Genomic DNA, 18830 nt, shown 5'->3' with positions numbered 1-18830 from the left:
CCAGTTCGATCCGGGGTTCCCAGAGATAAGTGTTATTCATAGTATAATATTTTCGGTGGTGAGGTGACCACCGAACTACAACATGACGTCACTGAGCTGCGGAGAAGAGCAAACCACCGCCCTCCCCAGCCCTTCTCTGTTTTTACTCACCACCGCTCCACGTTATTACAGCTCTGGTGGTCACCTCACAACCAGAGCGGTGGTCACCTCACCACCGAAAATCCAGACTATGAATAGGCCTTTAGTGTCGAAATGTCCTTGAGCAGACGCTGAACCCCTAATTGCTCCCAATGTGCAGGTTGGGTTCCTCTGCCTTCAGTGTAAGAATGGGTGTGTGAATGGGTGAATGTAATGCACAATCTATGTAAAGCGCTTTGGATAAAAGCACTATATAAATGCCCAATTTTCAGATTGGTAAAAATCACATTGTATTACCGGTATTCATTCAAATATGTCTCGGATTGCAGCTTTGAGATAAAATAATGTGTGTGGTTCCTGTAACCAGTGGGCAAGAATTTGCTGATCCAGAAGTGACCCCTCAAATAAAGCCTCCTCATGTTAATCTCTATCATTTGACTAATTATACACTCAGCACTTAACCACATCCACGAAAAACCCTTTGAAATAAAAGTCTGGCAAGGAGCTCGGCCCTCTTTTATTCATTGTCCTTTGATCCGTGCGTGGTGTTTCAACTTGAAGTGAGCACTTGTTCATAACAGGATGTTGGAGAGTTTAGAATTGCATTGATAAAACAACACCACTCTGAGCAGTGTTGTACAACAAAATATAAATCAAGCCTCAAACTGATCTGAAGTCAGTGTTTGGAGGAAACGTCAGTGCACTGTTTCTCAACCAGCGGTCCACAGATCAGGGGAGAGAGAGCTTTGTTAATCCCGTGGAGGGAAATTCAGTTTTAAGCTTCATCCATCTGATGGCTGGATTAAGTGTGTTGCTCAGGGACAGGGACACTATTGTAATTTGTAACACAGAGACATTGGCGAGCGGGAGGCAAATTACAGGTGGTCCATGAGAAAGTAGGCCTATATATAATAATGATATACATACGATTTATATGGCGCTTTTCTAGTTACTCAAAGTTGCCTTACAGAAACAAATGAAAAGCAACTATATTAGGAAAAACTAGTTAAAAAGATTGAAAAGAAAGGTAAGGGGGAGTTGGGATTTACGTAGAGAATGCAAGTTTGAAAAGGTTGGGGGGGGGGGGGGGGGGACCTGAGACGAGGGCGTGGCTGTACGCTACTGAGCTGGACATCTGATGATGACACACGAAAGAAGGAGAGTTTTGTATGCTACATACTGCACCCCCTCCCCACTCCCCCACTATATTCCTAATTTGTTGAAATGTTGTAATTCATGTTCAACATTAGGGTCATTCATGTTAATTAACTAGTTAATTAAATTAATTACTTGCAATAGCCTCCTATACGATGTCACGTACTGTTCCCCCTTGGGTTAGGATTGAAATATGGTGGTTCAGAGAGCTTATAAAAAAAGGTTTGAGAAGCACTGCTTCTCAGTCCGCTGGACTGAGAGGAGGGGGCCGCACGTTGGCGGGTCGTGATCCATAGCTCCGACCGGCTGCATGGGGCCGGGGTGTGGGGGTGGTGGTGGGGTGTGGTGGGTCGGGTCGGGGCAGGAGGGAATACATCGCCGAAGCGGAATGTCTGGCTCCGCTTCCGAGAGATATCCGATCCCCCTCCGGGAACGGTCTCTGTGAGAATGAAACGGACACTTTTCAATAAAGCCGAGGAGCCAAAAGGTGGGCCACGAAACACATTTGAAAAACAAATGCCCCTGTGCTCCGGCGGACTGTAGTGGGTGGAAGGGCCCCAAGAACCGAAATGGAAACATCTAATTGGAGCTCCAGTCGAAGAGAAGAACGGCACAAAAACAGCTGCAGAGAGTCAATAAACTGTACAGTCAATGAGTGTTGATTTAAACACACGATACAGTCTATATAGATTTCAATACAGTTTAAGTTCAATGTATGAATGGCTGTCCGAGCATGACCCGTTGCCAGGCATAAATAATTTATAGGATCAGAATTCTCCAGTAACAGAAGAATGACAATTTCCCAGATGACCGAAACTTATTCGGCACACTGTGACACGTGAGCAAGAACAAAAACAAAATAGTCATCACGAATCATACGTAAGCTAAGAACCTAACAGTGTAATATCTATATAATGAAACTATGCATATACTATACACTGATTGCTATGTCTACAAAAAACGCTATCTAAGTTACATAAGTTTAGCCTTTGCATATGAAGGTAAATTTATGGATATATAAAAACGTTAAATCCTGTGTTTTTGTTAATGGCATGAAATCAGATTTCTTTGTAAGTTTAGCTGGAGTAAGACAGGGGGAAAATCTGTCACCATTACTGTTCTCATTGTTTATCAATGACCTGGAGGATTACCTTATTCACCAGTCTATTAATTATGACGACCCACTTATTGATAGCTATTTCCAGCTTTTGGTATTATTATACGCGGATGACAGAATTGTCATGTCAAATACAAAGGAGGGATTGCAGAAGGCAATAGACCTGATGTATGGTTTTTGTGAAAAATGGAAATTGAAAATCAAGAATGAAAAAACAAAGGTCACAGTCTTTGGATGTAGAAAAGCTGATATCAGCCAATTAAAGTTTGTCTGAAATGGAGTCAACCTAGAGCTTGTCCATAGTTTCAAATACCTTGGAGTTATTATGAACTATAATGGATCATTTAAGATTGCTATCGAAGAATTACACAGGCAGGCCTCACGTGTACTCCCTCCTTAGTAAATGTAGATCATTTGATTTACCAGTAAATGTTGCACTATAGATCTTTTCGACAAATTGGTCTCACCAGTCATGCTGTACACATGTGAAATCTGGGGGTTCGAAAAAATTGAAAAACTAGAAAAATTACATCTTAAATTTCTCAAGTATATGGAAAAAGTTAAAACAACTACCTGTAGTAATATGGTGTATGGTGAGCTGGGGAGGTACCCAATTTGTATCACTGTTAAAAAGAGACTGGGCCCGGTTGATCGAAGGAAAAGAGAGTAATCTGAGTCGAATAATGTACGACTGTCTGCTTAACCTGTTCAACACAGGGCCCATGTGTCACCTTGGGTTGCACAGGTGAAGAATGGATGACTGTGGTATGTCTTACATTTGGTTGGCCCAGAAATGTAATAACATTGACTGGTTGAAGCGAACTGTCGAACAAAGGTTGAAAGACCAGGTTTTGCAAAAGTGGCAAAGTGAACTCAATAGTATGACATCATGTGACATATATGTTGAATACAAACAAGAGTTCAAATCAGAAAAATACCTTCTATGTGAAAACCGTAAGTATAGTCAGGCTATTTGCAACCTTAGGCTAAACAACTCAAGAATCCCAAAGGTCATCGGTAGATATAAAGGACTGGAAAGAAGTCAGAGGATTTGTAACCTATGTAATGAAGCCAGAATTGGAGATGAGTATCATGTTTTGTTGGAATGTAAGAATACTGGCATTATGAATTTCAGGCAAAAATACCTGCCATTTTCTTTTACCCACCCATTTACATGAATTGCATTACTAAAATCTGAAAAACAAAAAGTAATCTATAAATTGGGTTATTTTCTGAAAAATGTACTTCCACTGAACAAATAGGGAAAGCCTTCCGATATGTCTATGTATATTGTGTAATCTGTAATGTATTGTACTTTCGATTGTATACTTTTATGAATCTGTGCTACGGGCCACGACCGGGAGCCAATGGAGGGAGCAGAGAAAGGGGGAGACGAGAGAATTTTGCCTGATTGAAGACCAAGCGAGCTGCGGCATTTTGGATCAGTTGGAGAGGCTTAATTAAAGGACCACTTCATCACTTTTCAACCTATCTTCATCTATAATAGGTCCTCACTAATAATCATGATAAAATGACAATCTTTTTCTACTCATTCTGTGTCTCAGGAGGGCTGTGGGCAGTTCATCATCATTAGGCAGATTTTTCTTTACAAAAATGTTTAGATTTGCATTATCGTGAGAACGATGGCTTCCATTTTCGCATTGCAACTTTCCAGGACTAGAAAGCCTGCCGTTTCTATTAGCTTGGATTCCTCATCGATGATGTCACTGGTGGACGTGTTTCTCAACTGCCCTCCTATGAGACACAGACTGAGTTTTAGTGAGGACCTATTATATGAAGATAGGTTGAAAAGTGGTGAAGTGGTCCTTTAAGGCCTATTCATTGTCCAGTTTTCGGTGAATAGGTTTAGTCTATGCAGATGTCAGAACAGGCCAGCTCCATATATGGAGGTCTAGGGGTGATCAGGTGTGATCAATTGGCTAATTCGGGCCTGAATTAGCCGAACGGGCGAACGGTTCTGGAATTACATGGATTAATGACATACAGAGATTTTACAACAGCAAAAGGCCAAGTGGCCTTGCCCCTAAAATGATGAAATTCCACTGGCCTGCATGTCGAGATTACAGCTCTATCTGATTGACAGCTATGTGCCAATGTCATTTCAATGAAAAGTACTTATACTGTACAGTAGTACAGTGATGCAACGATGTGAGGCTGTTGCGTTAGAGGCTATACCTCCATTTCCCGAAATGAATTACTTAAAAGTACCTCATATGTAACTCAAGAGGTAGATTGGCCCTTTGGAATCAGAAGCTTACCCCCCTGGATTAGTGTTGAAGTGTCCTTCAGCAAGATACTCCTCCTGAGGAGCAGATTGGTGACTTAATTGCATGGTCTCCTCCGCCATCGGTGCGAATGTGTGTATGTGTGCATTTGAATGAGGTGAATGTCATGCACATTGTAAAGGTGATGGATCATTGGATCAATACACCATTTACCATTAATAAATAAATGATACAAGATTTGTTTCATAAAGTGCTTGTGCGACCGTGCATGTGACGTGCGTGCATGCATGCACAATTTGCACATGTGTGCGTGTGAGTGTGTGTCTGCGTGCACACATGAGTGTGTGCATAAAAATCTCCAACGTGACATTAGATTTCAAACCAAACTAAGCTGTTCCAAAAAAGCATGCCTTTTATTTTCCATGCTGTGGACATTCAGAACCTGTGAATGTGATTACAGCAGAGCTGCTACTTCACACACACACACACACACACACACACACACACACACACACACACACACACACACACACACACACACACACACACACACACACACACACACACACACACACACACACACACACACACACACACACACACACACACACACACACACACACACACACACACACACACCTCCAGCTCTCCTAATTAGCAGACAGCCTGCAGAGAAGTGGAGCTCTGAGATGGCATGTGCATGGGCTGTGGCTGATAATGATGGATCACACACCTCCGTGTCAGGCCGGCTGAGCCACACACACAGGCCCTCCACGGAGAGTGTGAACTGCACACGCACACGCACACACACATGACACACACACACCCTTAACAAATGATTGAAGCATTTAAAACCGGGAATGCATCTGTGTCATTTTAGATTTGAGCTATAAAAAAATATATATTATTTTTTTTATACTTTGGCTATTCCAAAATAGCAGATATACAAGCTCATCGCTACTACGAGCTAGTAGATCTACTATTTTTGAATAATTGTGAATCTTTGAATATATATTATTTTAAAGCGAACATTTTTAACTCAGATATTTGCTTCTCAGGGTCCCTGGAACACGGGGACGGGGGTTGGCGGCCAAATACAGCCTAGGCCTAATTTGGGGGTCCTCGACAGGAAAACGTTTGAGCACGACTGAGATATATAACATAACTTCTAACTGTTTTAGAAGGATTTACACTTTGACTTTGTACAATCAGCCTCTGGTCTTAATGGGTTAAGCATTCACAGAGTCCTCCAGAGCGACACTTGTAATATCCTGAATGTTAATTTAACTCTGAGAGTGTACAAATAATTTGTGTACTTGGATGCGAAGAATTATAAGACGGAGGAGTTTGCTGTGTATTCTAGCTAAACAAGCTACAGAAAAGCAATGGTGCCCGATAGGATTTCAAGGGGGTTTCAGGCTCAAAACAACTTTAATTTGCCATTAACCATATTTGTCATTTCAAGATACAGCCACACAAGGGAAATTAAATGAAAACTAAGTCAATTGACATCGTGCCACTGTCCGCCCTGGTCTTATAATGAATATTTTTAATTTATTTTACGAACCAACACAGTGAGAAAATAACAGAATCCCTCTTCGGTTGCACCGTAGTTTACTCAAACAGACATACAGACAGATACGAGTACAGTACAGTACAGTACAGTACAGTACAGTACAGTACAGTACAGTACAGTACAGTCCTCTATGGAGAGTGTTCAGGGAGTCATGTTTTATAGCCTTAGGATAGTTCCATCAAAGCCCAGAGATGGAGCACACTCTGCAGGTCTGAATTCTGAATAATCCATAAGGAAAGGTCAGATGGACCGTTTGGAAGTCTGACTGCAACATCTCATTCATGAGCATATACTTCCACACTGTAAAAACTCTTCTTCACAGCTTAGATCCCACGTGGTCTAACTATGCAGTGCACAAATACAAATCCCACTCCAGGGCTCGAAATAGCGACCATTTTGGTCGCAAATGCGCCTGAATTTTAATCTGTGCGATCTCAAAATATAACTGGGCGCACCAGTGCTACTGCATATAATTACTGTAGTGCGACCAAAACGATCGCGACCGAAAGTGTCGCGGGCCGGTTCCCTCCCGCGAGATGATTTAAACTTGTAGAGCATAAAGATCTGAGCATGTAAAAAAAAAAGTAAGTTCCTAGTCCATTCCTGTCCAGAGTTATGATTGTTTAAAGAAATATCTCCTTGGCTTCTTCTACTTCCTCTAACCTCCCGTCAGTCCGTGGACTGATTGGGTGATCAACATCAGCTGGACCTGAGGTCCTCAGCTGTGAGAGACAACAAAAGGGCTCAATTGAATGGAATGTGTGGAGTCACACACACACATTTATGTGTTAATAACTTCTCATAAATATATACAGTAGGCCTATATATATATATATATATATATATATATATATATATATTTTTTTTTTTTACTTCAATCAAAAAGCAGGCCTACATAAAACAAAGGGTTTTGTAGCCATTTACAAATTCAGAAATTATAGCAGAGACAGTATTTAGAATTTAATTATATTTTCAACTGGTTTATTGCCACAAAAATAGCATCTCATACCAACTGGCTTGTAGGCCAGTGGTTCCCAAAGTGGGGTCCGGGGATCCCTAGGGGTCCTCGGTTAAATGATAGTTAGGAACCAAATGGACCCTTATGGGTCTGAAACTCTGAGAGTGTACTACATACTATGGGTAAACCAATTTCACTGTACATTTGTACACTCAGTTAAATTAACTTTGATTTTATGGGTCCCAGAGATAGAAATGGGGAACGGTAGCCTAATTCAGGTCAAACTGGGGGTCCTTGAAATGTAAATAACTGAAAATCACTGCTAGAGCCGTAAAAATCTTCTCATATGGGGGTCCCTGGCATATATTTTCAAATGGGGGTCCGTGGGCTAATGAGTGTCAATTTGAGGGTGCTTGACATGAAAAATGTTGGGAACCACTGCTGTAGGCTACAAGTGTAATAATAATCAATGTAAAAAATCGATTACATATTGGTGCTCGTAAAATTTTGGTGGGTGCTCCTAATTTTTTTCTGGTGCTCCTTCATTCTGAATTTGGGAGCACCAGTGCTACCAAGTAAAAAAGTTAATTTCGAGCCCTGCACTCTGTATTCACGCTTTGTGCACTTCGGTTCCAAACAATATTATCTCAGAAACTACACTAGCTGCCTGGAATGCCATGGAATTTGATTAAAGTTGTGATGTTCCCCAGACGATGAATCCCTGCAGATCGAGTTAGGTGACTCCATGACATGTTTTGGTTAATGCCCTAGACTGGATTGCACAAAGTAGTCAAAAGGTTGACACAAAAAAGCCTGAGAGCAGTAACACAACCACCTCCCACCACACGTTACGTTTTTCACCATTTCTCAAACAAATTTAAAAATATCAGCGATGCGAGGTCATGCTTCGTGTTGTTGAGCTTGTAGGTGAGCTATCTTTGAATTAGCCAAAGTATAAAATATAGGGTTAAAGTGGTTAAACAGATTGTGATGCTATATTAACTAATGTTGCTGGGGACCCCCTGGGCTGCCTGGAACCCGTCAAGGACCCCTGGGGGTCCCCCCAGACCCCACTATGAGAGCCACTGTCTTAACCTACATAGCCTGGTCGGTCGCAGACTCGCAGCTTACCATGAATTATGAGCTTGTGTGTTAATTGTGCGGACGCATCCTCCTTGACCCCTCTAAGTCTTCTTTAACACAGATTTAGCCTCCAAAGGTGATGTATTTGTTTAGTTAATCTCCTTGAAAATCCTGAAAGTTTTCACTGGTGAATAGTCATTGAGGATTATGTGGGGTAAGTCTGTGAGGGGCTGCTTAGGGATAACACAGGACAGCTAGGGGCCAGGCTTCAGTTTGTACAAGAAAACAGACATTTTCTTAACCACTTAAGCCATATGTAGTTCTTCCTACGACAAACAGCGTAAATAGCAGATCTACTGTACAAGCTCACAGTGCGTCACATTACAAGTCACTGTTGTGAGCTTGAATTTCAGCCATTTTCACAATTTTAGGGGAAAAGTAATTTCAATACTTGGAAAACATCACAGCACTCGGCTACGTTAATGTGCCAAGGTGCAAACTAAACACCTAATTAAATAATAAAAGGAACTTCTTGGCCTGGACCAACTAAAACTAGACTAACACATTTCATATGACTAAAGAATGAAGTGAAATTGTATTCAAAACACTGACTAAACTAAACCAAAATACCAAAATTAGCTGTCAAAATGATGATGATGTTGCTTGTTGAGAGAACACTTCAGAGAATTTACAATTTAGGCATTTAGCAGACGTATAGGGTGACCAGATGTGAGGGACAGTCCCTCATTTCCAAGACTTTTCAGGCGTCCTACAAATTGAGACCCTGTCCCACATTGTGACTGGCAGGCATCAGTGATCAAGTGCCCAAATAGTTATAGTGCCCTAAATAGTTGGCTTTCTGTTGTAAAGCTCTCTCATTGTCTCTATCTGCAAGATGTGTTTTTAAGCCTGTTTAAATAACATGACAAAGATCCCCTCCTAGGCTACAGTATACCAACTCGGCCAAATCACCCATGACCAAAATTTGCATTTTAAAACTAAATGTGAGACGTCAGAGGGATTTGATAACAAAATGATAGGCAATATTAGGCCTATGGTCAAATATGACATAAGGCATAGCAACTCAATTAATAATATTGCTATTAATAATAGCAACTTAACCCTCTAACACCCGCATTAATTTCTACTTGCAAAAAATAGATTTCAACCTTACTACTACTTTCTACTACTAGGACTGACACTAAAAAATATGTTAAAAAAAATAAAAAAATAAAGTTTGATGAAAATTTTATAATAATTATATAATAATTATATAATAATATAATAAATTAATAATTTACATTTGGGGGATATCTTTCACAATAATGAATAAAACATGTTCTAGACATTCTAATGATCACAAAAAAACATATATTACAATTATTTTACCTACTTTTATTAGGGTAAAGGTCAAAAGTCTTAGGTTAAAAAATGTTCAAAATCGCACAGAGTCCAGACATTTTTTATTTGTGTGAATTTCAGCCTCTGTGGGGGGTGTTTATATGCAAATATCATGACCAATGGCATTGAAATGGCATTGCAATGAACATCACTGATGACGTTTAGGTGAAAAAAGAACAGAAAAAAATAATAATTTAGTAATTAATTAAATTAAATTTGTTGCTAAAAAGCAACTCTGGGTGCTAGAGGGTTAAGTAATAATTTGCTAACCCCATCCCGTTCCCCTGAACGGGATAGGATTGTGTTGCAAAGACAACACAAAGGTAATCAAATGCATAGAAAGTCATCTACAGTAGGATCATAAGTAAACCAATAGCCTATCATCAGTCTAACAGTAGAATATCAAAGCAAATCAATAATCTGTACACAGAGATGAGTGAACGTTTTTGACAGTCAAATAAAGTTATAAAATCTTCGTAGTTCTTGGAAACAGAACATACAGGTTTTCTAGTTTGTACACCGTCGTCGATATGCCCGGTGAGTAAATTCCTTTACAATATCTGTTGTGTGTCACGGCCGGGTCACATGCTGATGGCTGTGTTGACTCACACACAGGGTGAATGGAAGGTGACCGTGATAGCTCACGGTCATGGGGGTTGCTCAGTATCAAGGTGCCAGCTGCTTATTGTAACCGCAATGTCAGGAGAAACAAAAGAGTCTCACAGAATGCAATGGCAGAACTGGGTTAGCACGCGGCGTATCGTTTAGCTTTCACATTCTGTCAAGTTACAATTTAGGCAAGTTCATCATGGAATGTTGTGTGTGAGACGTGTGTTTGAGGTGAGAGAGAGAGACATAATTAGAAAGACTGACCGACTGACTGACTGACTGACTGACTGACTGACTGACTGATGGTTGACTGATGAATCCGTTTGGTCTTTGGCCTCATGCAGCGATGTCCTGGCTGCAGGTACTGAATTAGTCCTTCTTTTACTTTTTCCGACGTTTTATTCCTTCCTCCCTCCTGTTTCTCTCAGTGTCGTCCCCAACCCCCCCTCACCCTCCCCCCTACGTCGTACCACTTACTGCCACTCAAGAATCAAGGCTTTTCTGGGAACAGCTAATCGTTTCCTTTTTCCTCCATCACTTCGTTTTTTTTTCTTCACGTGGCAGATTGTTCCAGCTCTCTCTTTGCCATTTGTCAGTGCTGTCAATCCATTCATTGTTTTTTTTCTTCTCAGCGGTCGTCTGCATTTTTCTTTCTCTCTCCCTCGTCTAGCCCTACAGTATAGGTCAGAGAGCTGGCCGGTGGTACTAAGTAGATTAAGTAACTAAGTAGATTGAGTTATTTGTACTTATTTTCCAATACTTTTACTTCTACTCCAACACATCTCTCAGATCTAAATATTGTACTTTTACTACACACTACATTTATTTGAACACTTTAGTTACTAGTTACAACTCACCACTTCAGCCCCATACATTTTGGCCATTTGAAAGTACCCAATCTACAAGCTTGTCGTAACGACTGATTTTACACTTGCCTGCTGACAATAGCCAATCTACAAGCTTGCTAGACCAGTGTAAGACCAAACATAAAATGACTTTTAGTTCTCTCTCTTCTCCACTAGTCCCTCCCTAACATTTTAGTCTAGTTTTCATTTGTTGATGAAATTGTCAATATATTTAGTCTTAGTTTCTTAGTTTCCATTTCGTTTTTAATAAATTGTTGTCTGTGAAAAAAGGTACATTTATCGTCATAGTTTTAGTCGACGAAATAAACACTGATCTGTATTCTGACCAACCAGTTGACTTCAAACTCTGAAATTATTCTGGGGCATGTGAACACTTTAGAGATTTTCAATTGGGCCCTGATTCAGAAAAAGCTTATTTTCACAATTTGTCTACAATTATGTTCATGTTTAACTTACTAACATCAACTCAAGACTATCTCTCTTTTGGGGAAAAGCTAACTTAAACGGAATGTGATTTCATACAGAGATCTTGCGCACACACACACACACACACACACACACACACACACACACACACACACACACACACACACACACACACACACACACACACACACACACACACACACACACACACACACACACACACACACACACACACACACACACACACACACACACACACACACACACACACACACACACAACTTTCTTTTATATAATGTATTTGATATAGTCTTCTTGACATTTAGAGTCCCGGATCTAGTTTGACTGTTAACCTTTATGTATCTGATGGGAACAATCACATGAATGAGGAGCTCAGCAGCTGTCTGTTACAATGAATGACAATCTGCTTCAAGCTCTGCATGGCCAGTGCCCCCCCCCCCCGGAATTGCACTCCCCACTCACAGGTAGCTTTTTCGGTGCTATCCTTTTAGACCAATGTGCTTTAACTGTACCATGTACTGTTTGCATTTTCTATTGTCTAATAAAATAATCAATCAATCAAAACTTCCTTATTATTATCTCTGAATCTACAGCGCTCTCCATGGTTTTGATCAGAACACCGTCGATGTTCTGTCCTAATTTCTGACTGAACCAAGTATCTCGTTTGGAATATTAACGCTTCTAGAGAGAGTTGACAGCGCGAGGTAATAATGGAACATTAATTTATACCTCTCAAAAATGGGGAAATGGAAGGAGGCTTTTCAGAGTAAAATCTGCTTGGCACTCAACCTACTTTGCTTTTTATTATACTAGAACCTTTTAAAACAACTCGAAACAATCTAGACCACGGAAAGTTACTTTTTCCCACCCCTACTGAGCAGCACCTCGGGGGTGCTCAGAAAAAGTACAAGTTCAACACTTTGCTGAAGGCTAGAATGGGACATGGGTGATCCGGGGCCTCCAAACCCCCAGGTGGGCTCTCTAAGCATTCAGCTGTGGTCAATCCTATAGTGAATTAACCACATTTCAAATTCCTTATTACAGATATAGTGTGTGAAACCTACAAGCTCTGTAGATCGGCTACTTTCACTATTAGATATATTTTTTTGCAATTTTTGGAAAATATCAAAATTTCAGTACAGCAACGCAGTACAGCAGGCTGTGGCTCAGGAGGTAGAGCAGGTCGTCCAATGATCCGTCACTGAACCCTGCATTGCCTCCAAATAGCTTGCCACCATTGGTGTGTGGATGTGGGAAGTTAGGACGCTCGTCGCTGGCGTTTGCCGCTTCACCTCCCAATGTATGAAAGAATGGACCATTGTAAAGTGCTCTGAGCACTTATATTATTGGTATAAGAAAGAAATTGTACTTTTTCCATTTTCCCCTCTACACCAACATCTTCGCTGAAACTTGTTGTGAGCTTGTAGATCAGCTATCTTCACTGCATGGATGTTGGCCCCAAAAATATGGTTTGAGTGCCCACTTCTTCACCAGGTAGTGAATGGAGATTCCCTCCATTGTCCTAAACAAGGATTTTATTAAATCATTAAAATGAGCAGAATGCCCAGAACGGTATGTTGAGAATGCTTTCGGTGTAACAGCATTCTATACAACTCATTCCAACCGAGCTACATTTATTTCCCCCTCACAAATGGAAGCAGTCATGCATAGGTAATCACAATAAAACCAACCTGAGAGGGGCTTTGTTTGTTTTTATGGCTCCTTCAAATATACAGACATTACTCGTGCTTGCAGCTCATACATACTACACATAGCCATGTTATTGTTGTCTGTCAGTTATAGTGTCACTGTAAAGAATGCCACAGCTTTTATTGCTGTGAAGTGTTCTCAGTGTTCTACACAAGTATAGAGATAGTCTGCAGCTTATCGCTGCGGGGAGATGAAATCTGACAACATTATCTGACTTATATATAATATATACCGTAGGCTATACTGTATATAGGCAGGAAATGAATCCCAATGCTTTTTTCCCATAGGCATTTCAAAACGTATTTAGACCTTTTAAGCGTCGTACGAAGCCTCTTGTCGTGACAAATCATGACAACACACACAATATTTCGGACCAAACAAATAATTACAAAGAAGAAAAACAACAACAAAAAAGTATTTCTTTCTACTTTCTAATTCTTTGTTTGGCCCAAAAATTTGTTGTCATGATTTGTCACGACAATTATTATTATTATTATTAAACGGATACTCTCGATATACACTCCGACAGACCGACTCGTGTTGGGTTTGCTTTCTGTTGGTGTGGTGTACATTCAGGTTGCACTCTCTCTCTGAAGATCACTCTCTCAGAGCTAAAATAAATACAAAGTACATTATGATACCAATACCTTTGTACTTTATGTACATGATACAAATACCTTTGTACTTTTAAGTACATTTTTTGAATACCAGACTTTTACTTGTAACTGAGTATTTCTATATTGCAGTATTGACTTTTACTTAAGTAAAAGGTGAGTACTTTTTCCATCACTGTATGAATGAATGTAGGATGGAGTTGGCATGAGAAAACCATCCAATGACTTTGTCCTTGACGCTGAGCTGCCAGCGCTAATAGAATGACACCCACCAGCCCCAACGAGAGCCGCCTTCCAATCACAGTCATTAGCACACCGGAATGCGTCCGACTATCATTGCCGCTCCGTGAATATGACTTTGATTTCATTTGCCAATTTGGCCATTAAATAAAATGACAATGTGTGTGTGTGTGTGTGTGTGTGTGTGAGCTTGTTGTTTACCCCCCGCCTCGCCGTCAAGCTGTGATGGAAGTGTACCATTTTGATCTCCCGTCTTCCCCTCATTCACTGTTCAAAATTGATAGCAGCCATGTGCAGGCAACACGGTGGTGCACAGCCTCGTGTAATGGCTTTAAATCATAATATGTTGAGTGGAGGGCATTTGTGTTGCGATTACGTGCGTGGATGTGGGTGTGTGTGTATCAGTCGATAAAATATGTATAATGTATATTTGATGTGCTATGATAATAATGTAAATGTTACATATAGAAGATAAATAATGAAAGGACATTACTGATGGCTGGCTGTTTTTTATTTTCTTGTTTCAAAAAGAGGAGAGGGCCTGGCGCCTAGTATAGACTCTGCAGGGTTTATGTATATATGTGGTCTAATTGGATAGTTACTGTATATCCTCTTGCCTGTGTGTTTTAGTTTGTAGGGGTTGACGTGTCATCCCTGGTGGTTTGCCAACCTGTTCTCATCCCAAGGCAGGGAATGATCATAACCGATTGTCTGCCTATGAATGCTGAGAGAGAGAGAGCTGGCCCCTTGTTCGCCGGGCGTGGACCGGTTCTGTTCTTTTTTCAGGACCCTAAAAGTTGGTTCGGAACTGGAACCGAAAAAGACTTCTTCTTGCACCAAATGGGCATGGTGTCACTATTCACGTTGGAAGATGATATAAACCATCATAAGAAAATAAAGAACGGAACCAGTTTCAAAACGCAGCTGAAACGGTTGGACGCGTTGTGTCACGACAGCGCATGCCTGAGGTGACTCTTTCAGATATACTCTATGGGGCCTTTTCACAGAAATGTATGGACGTCCTCTCTAGTGTGTAAACATGTCGCTGGAGGGCATTCATTCAAAGTTGGAAGAGAGCGCCTGGGCCAAGTTTGGCACCTTGGGGTTATTTTGATGGGAGTTTGTGGGAAATTACTCCTGGGTTCAAACAACACAAGCAACAAATACCTCTTCTCTTCAGTGACACATACTGTGAAGTCCTTCTGCTGTTATCAATCCAAATATCTCCCCGTAAAAAAAGGCAAAGAGATAAGAGAGGAGGAGATGAAACATGATGATTAAAATAATATGCCTCTTATCATGGGACAGAGAGCCTCTCCGCTCCCCCACCGAAGAGCCGGTTCCCGACCGATCGATATCGCCTCAGTGTTAAAAATGAAAAGTATTGATCCCCGCTTTACCCCAAGCCGCTCGGCTGATTGAGCCTGAAGGGGAAAGAGAACCGGTATCAGCTGCCAACACTCACTCAGTACTAGGCCCGAGAATGATAAAACATCAACCGCAGACAAAGGGTCTCAAAGTTCATCCCGGGAGAAACGCCATTTCCTGTCAGTATGATTTCGGGTGAGAGAGCCGAGGAGGCTCTCGTCTGGCGTCCCGTCACCGTCCCGTACTGTAAGTCACGCTGATTGCTGGCCTTATCAGAGGATGACCAAGGCATCTCTCTCTCTCTCTCTCTCTCTCTCTCTCTCTCAAGATAGGACAGCCGGTGTTTGGGAATGCAATTCTGTCAAACCAGACATGACCTCTTATGTTTACCCTGACGTGTCTGGCTGGTGAGATGCACACAGTAAAAATCCTCAGTGTCAATGTATCCATGTGTACTATACGCCGGTCCTACAAAACCTGACAGAGTGACTCTGTTTCACTGTGCAATGGAAGCATTTCAGCCATTTGAAAATACGCATTGTGAGCTTGTAGATCTGCTATTTTCAAAAGATGATTATACATTTGAAAACCTGTGAAATGGGCCATTCTGCACATTAAGTACTTCCTACTTTTGGTAAGTTATTTTGATAACAACACTTTTGTACTTTTACCCAAGTCAATTTCGAATCACGGACTTGTACTAATGTCAGGATTTGACAGTGCACGGGGCAGGTGATGGAGACCGATAGTCCCACAGTAATCAGTATGGGAAACAGCCGTGGGCTCGCTGCATGCAATCAGAACCCACCCAGACAGACAGTTCTTGTCACTGAGGAATATCGGTAAAGTGACAACGGTCCGAGGTCTCTGTTTCCAAGGCCTTGGCTCCTGTCGCATGCGTGTCACAAGCAACAATAACCCTGTGTGTCCGTTTAACTCTGAGAGTGTAAAAAAAAGGCACCCGCGACTGGCCGCGAGGGTGCCTTTTTTACACTCTCGGAGTTAAACGAACACTGACGATTTTGCAGTGTGGTCACTATGAGCTCACCGCTGGGCTATTAGATTAGTGTGACCTGTAATCCAATCACAGAGTCTGGTGACCAGGGGCAAAATTGGCACACACACACACACACACACACACACACACACACACACACACACGCACACACACAACGTGCACACGCACTGTCCTGTGGAGTCACCACTATTTTTATTTGTGTGCACACACAAATAAGAATCTGCATCACAAGCACAGAACCAGATGACCTCATTCTGTTCACATCGTTGGTGCCTACTTATATAAGTGTATGGATGTGCACACACACACACACACACACACACACACACACACACACACACACACACACACAAACAGACACAGACACACACAGTAGATTTCTGATGGATGAATAATGTCTCCATACTGTATAAGGCACTATAGACGTACCCAGGCCGGGACTGCAACTACTGTATAGATGCCATAGCCATATGTGGCCGAAATGCTATTCAACAGCTTACATTTGGTGAAAGTTAAAACTTCACCAACTAAGCCTCGTTAGACCCTGCATATGCCACTATAGTCAATGTCCATGTACGATTTATGATGGATTGAAACCCACTAAGGAGAACAATGTGTGAGCACCATCGGCCACAAATAAATGTCCCTGTCCGCCCATTGGTTGTTATGTCACTATAGTACACTGATTGGTTGTTATGTCACTGTAGTACACTGATTGAGCGTTTTGTAATTAAAGCTTCAGCGCCTTATTGACGCACGCACGCACGCGCACACGCACACACACACACACACACACACACACACACACACACACACACACGCCCACACACACGCCCCATTCAATTAAATTCATTGAGGGCTTATGGCAGGGGAAATAGCCAATAATGCGCTTTTGCACAAAATAACACCGGGCGGGGACATGCATAACAACTACAAATAAAGGTAAGAAAGCCTTCTAGTCTGAAATTCTCCTTTAATTTATTTTTCTTCTGCACCCGAGTACACTTCAGTCAACTGTATTCAATGCTTTTACATTGCAGCGATCCGTATCCGAGTACACTTCAATCGGTGCCAAAACTATACTGTACCTACATGTGGTCCCGGGAATGGTTGGGTAATCCGCTCCAGGGAACGGTACGCAGCATTCACACTACCACAACATCTGCCAAGTGGTCCCGAGTGTACACCCGGGACCATAGTGTGAATCTGCCCTAAATAACTCTACTGTAGCCCACTCTGCTTGCTATGCATTTAAATCCAATGTTTTTAAATTACTTGGCATTGTATACTTGGCACTGTTGAGACAGAATGCCACTGTTACTGGCATTCTGTCTCGCCTTTAGCACCGTCTGAGGTTGTTGTTTGTACTGTTTACGCTACATGCACTATAATTGCTTTTGTGAATGGACTACGTGTCACTATGGTCTGAACGTTATATTTGACTTTTGAAAAGCACTTTGGGTCAACTGCATTTAAAAAAATGTGCTATATAAATAAACATGACATGACATGACTTGATTTGACACACTGTGCGTGTGTGTGTGTGTGTGTGTGTGTGTGTGTGTGTGTGTGTGTGTGTGCGTGCGTGCATAGCCCTTAGTCGAAGTCCAGCAAGCTACTATAAAGGCCATGACAGATAAAAAGCTCACATCAATAAATCTACCCCTTGTTTAGTCAAACTAGAGACGTCAAAGGCCGGTTGACGTGTCTTTCAGAGCTCAGTTCTATTTTTGATCGTTGATGCAAGGCACGTACAGACCACCACGTACAGTGTGTGTGTGCATCTGAGTGAGTGAGTGAGTGAATAAAGAAAGAAAGAAAGACCTACATGGAGCTGTCCATACAAAACGTACCGCACCATATGACCATGCATGGAGCTGTCCATACAAGACGTATCGCACCATACGACCATACATGGAGCTGTCCATACAAAACGTACCGCACCATATGACCATATATGGAGCTGTCCATAAAAGACATATCGCACCATATGACCATATATGGAGCTGTCCATAAAAGACATATCGCACCATACGACCATACATGGAGCTGTCCATACAAGACGTATCGCACCATACGACCATACATGAAGCTGTCCATACAAGACGTATCGCACCATACGACCATACATGAAGCTGTCCATACAAGACGTATCGCACCATACGACCATACATGAAGCTGTCCATACAAGACATATCGGACCATACGGCATGGAGCTGTCCATACAAGACGTATCGCACCATACGAGCATACATGGAGCTGTCAATACAAGACATATCGCACC

This window comes from Protomyctophum bolini, assembly GCF_963924005.1.
Source record: "Protomyctophum bolini genome assembly, chromosome: 22".
Classification (NCBI taxonomy): domain Eukaryota; kingdom Metazoa; phylum Chordata; class Actinopteri; order Myctophiformes; family Myctophidae; genus Protomyctophum; species Protomyctophum bolini.
Note: the sequence above shows the minus strand (reverse complement) of the source record.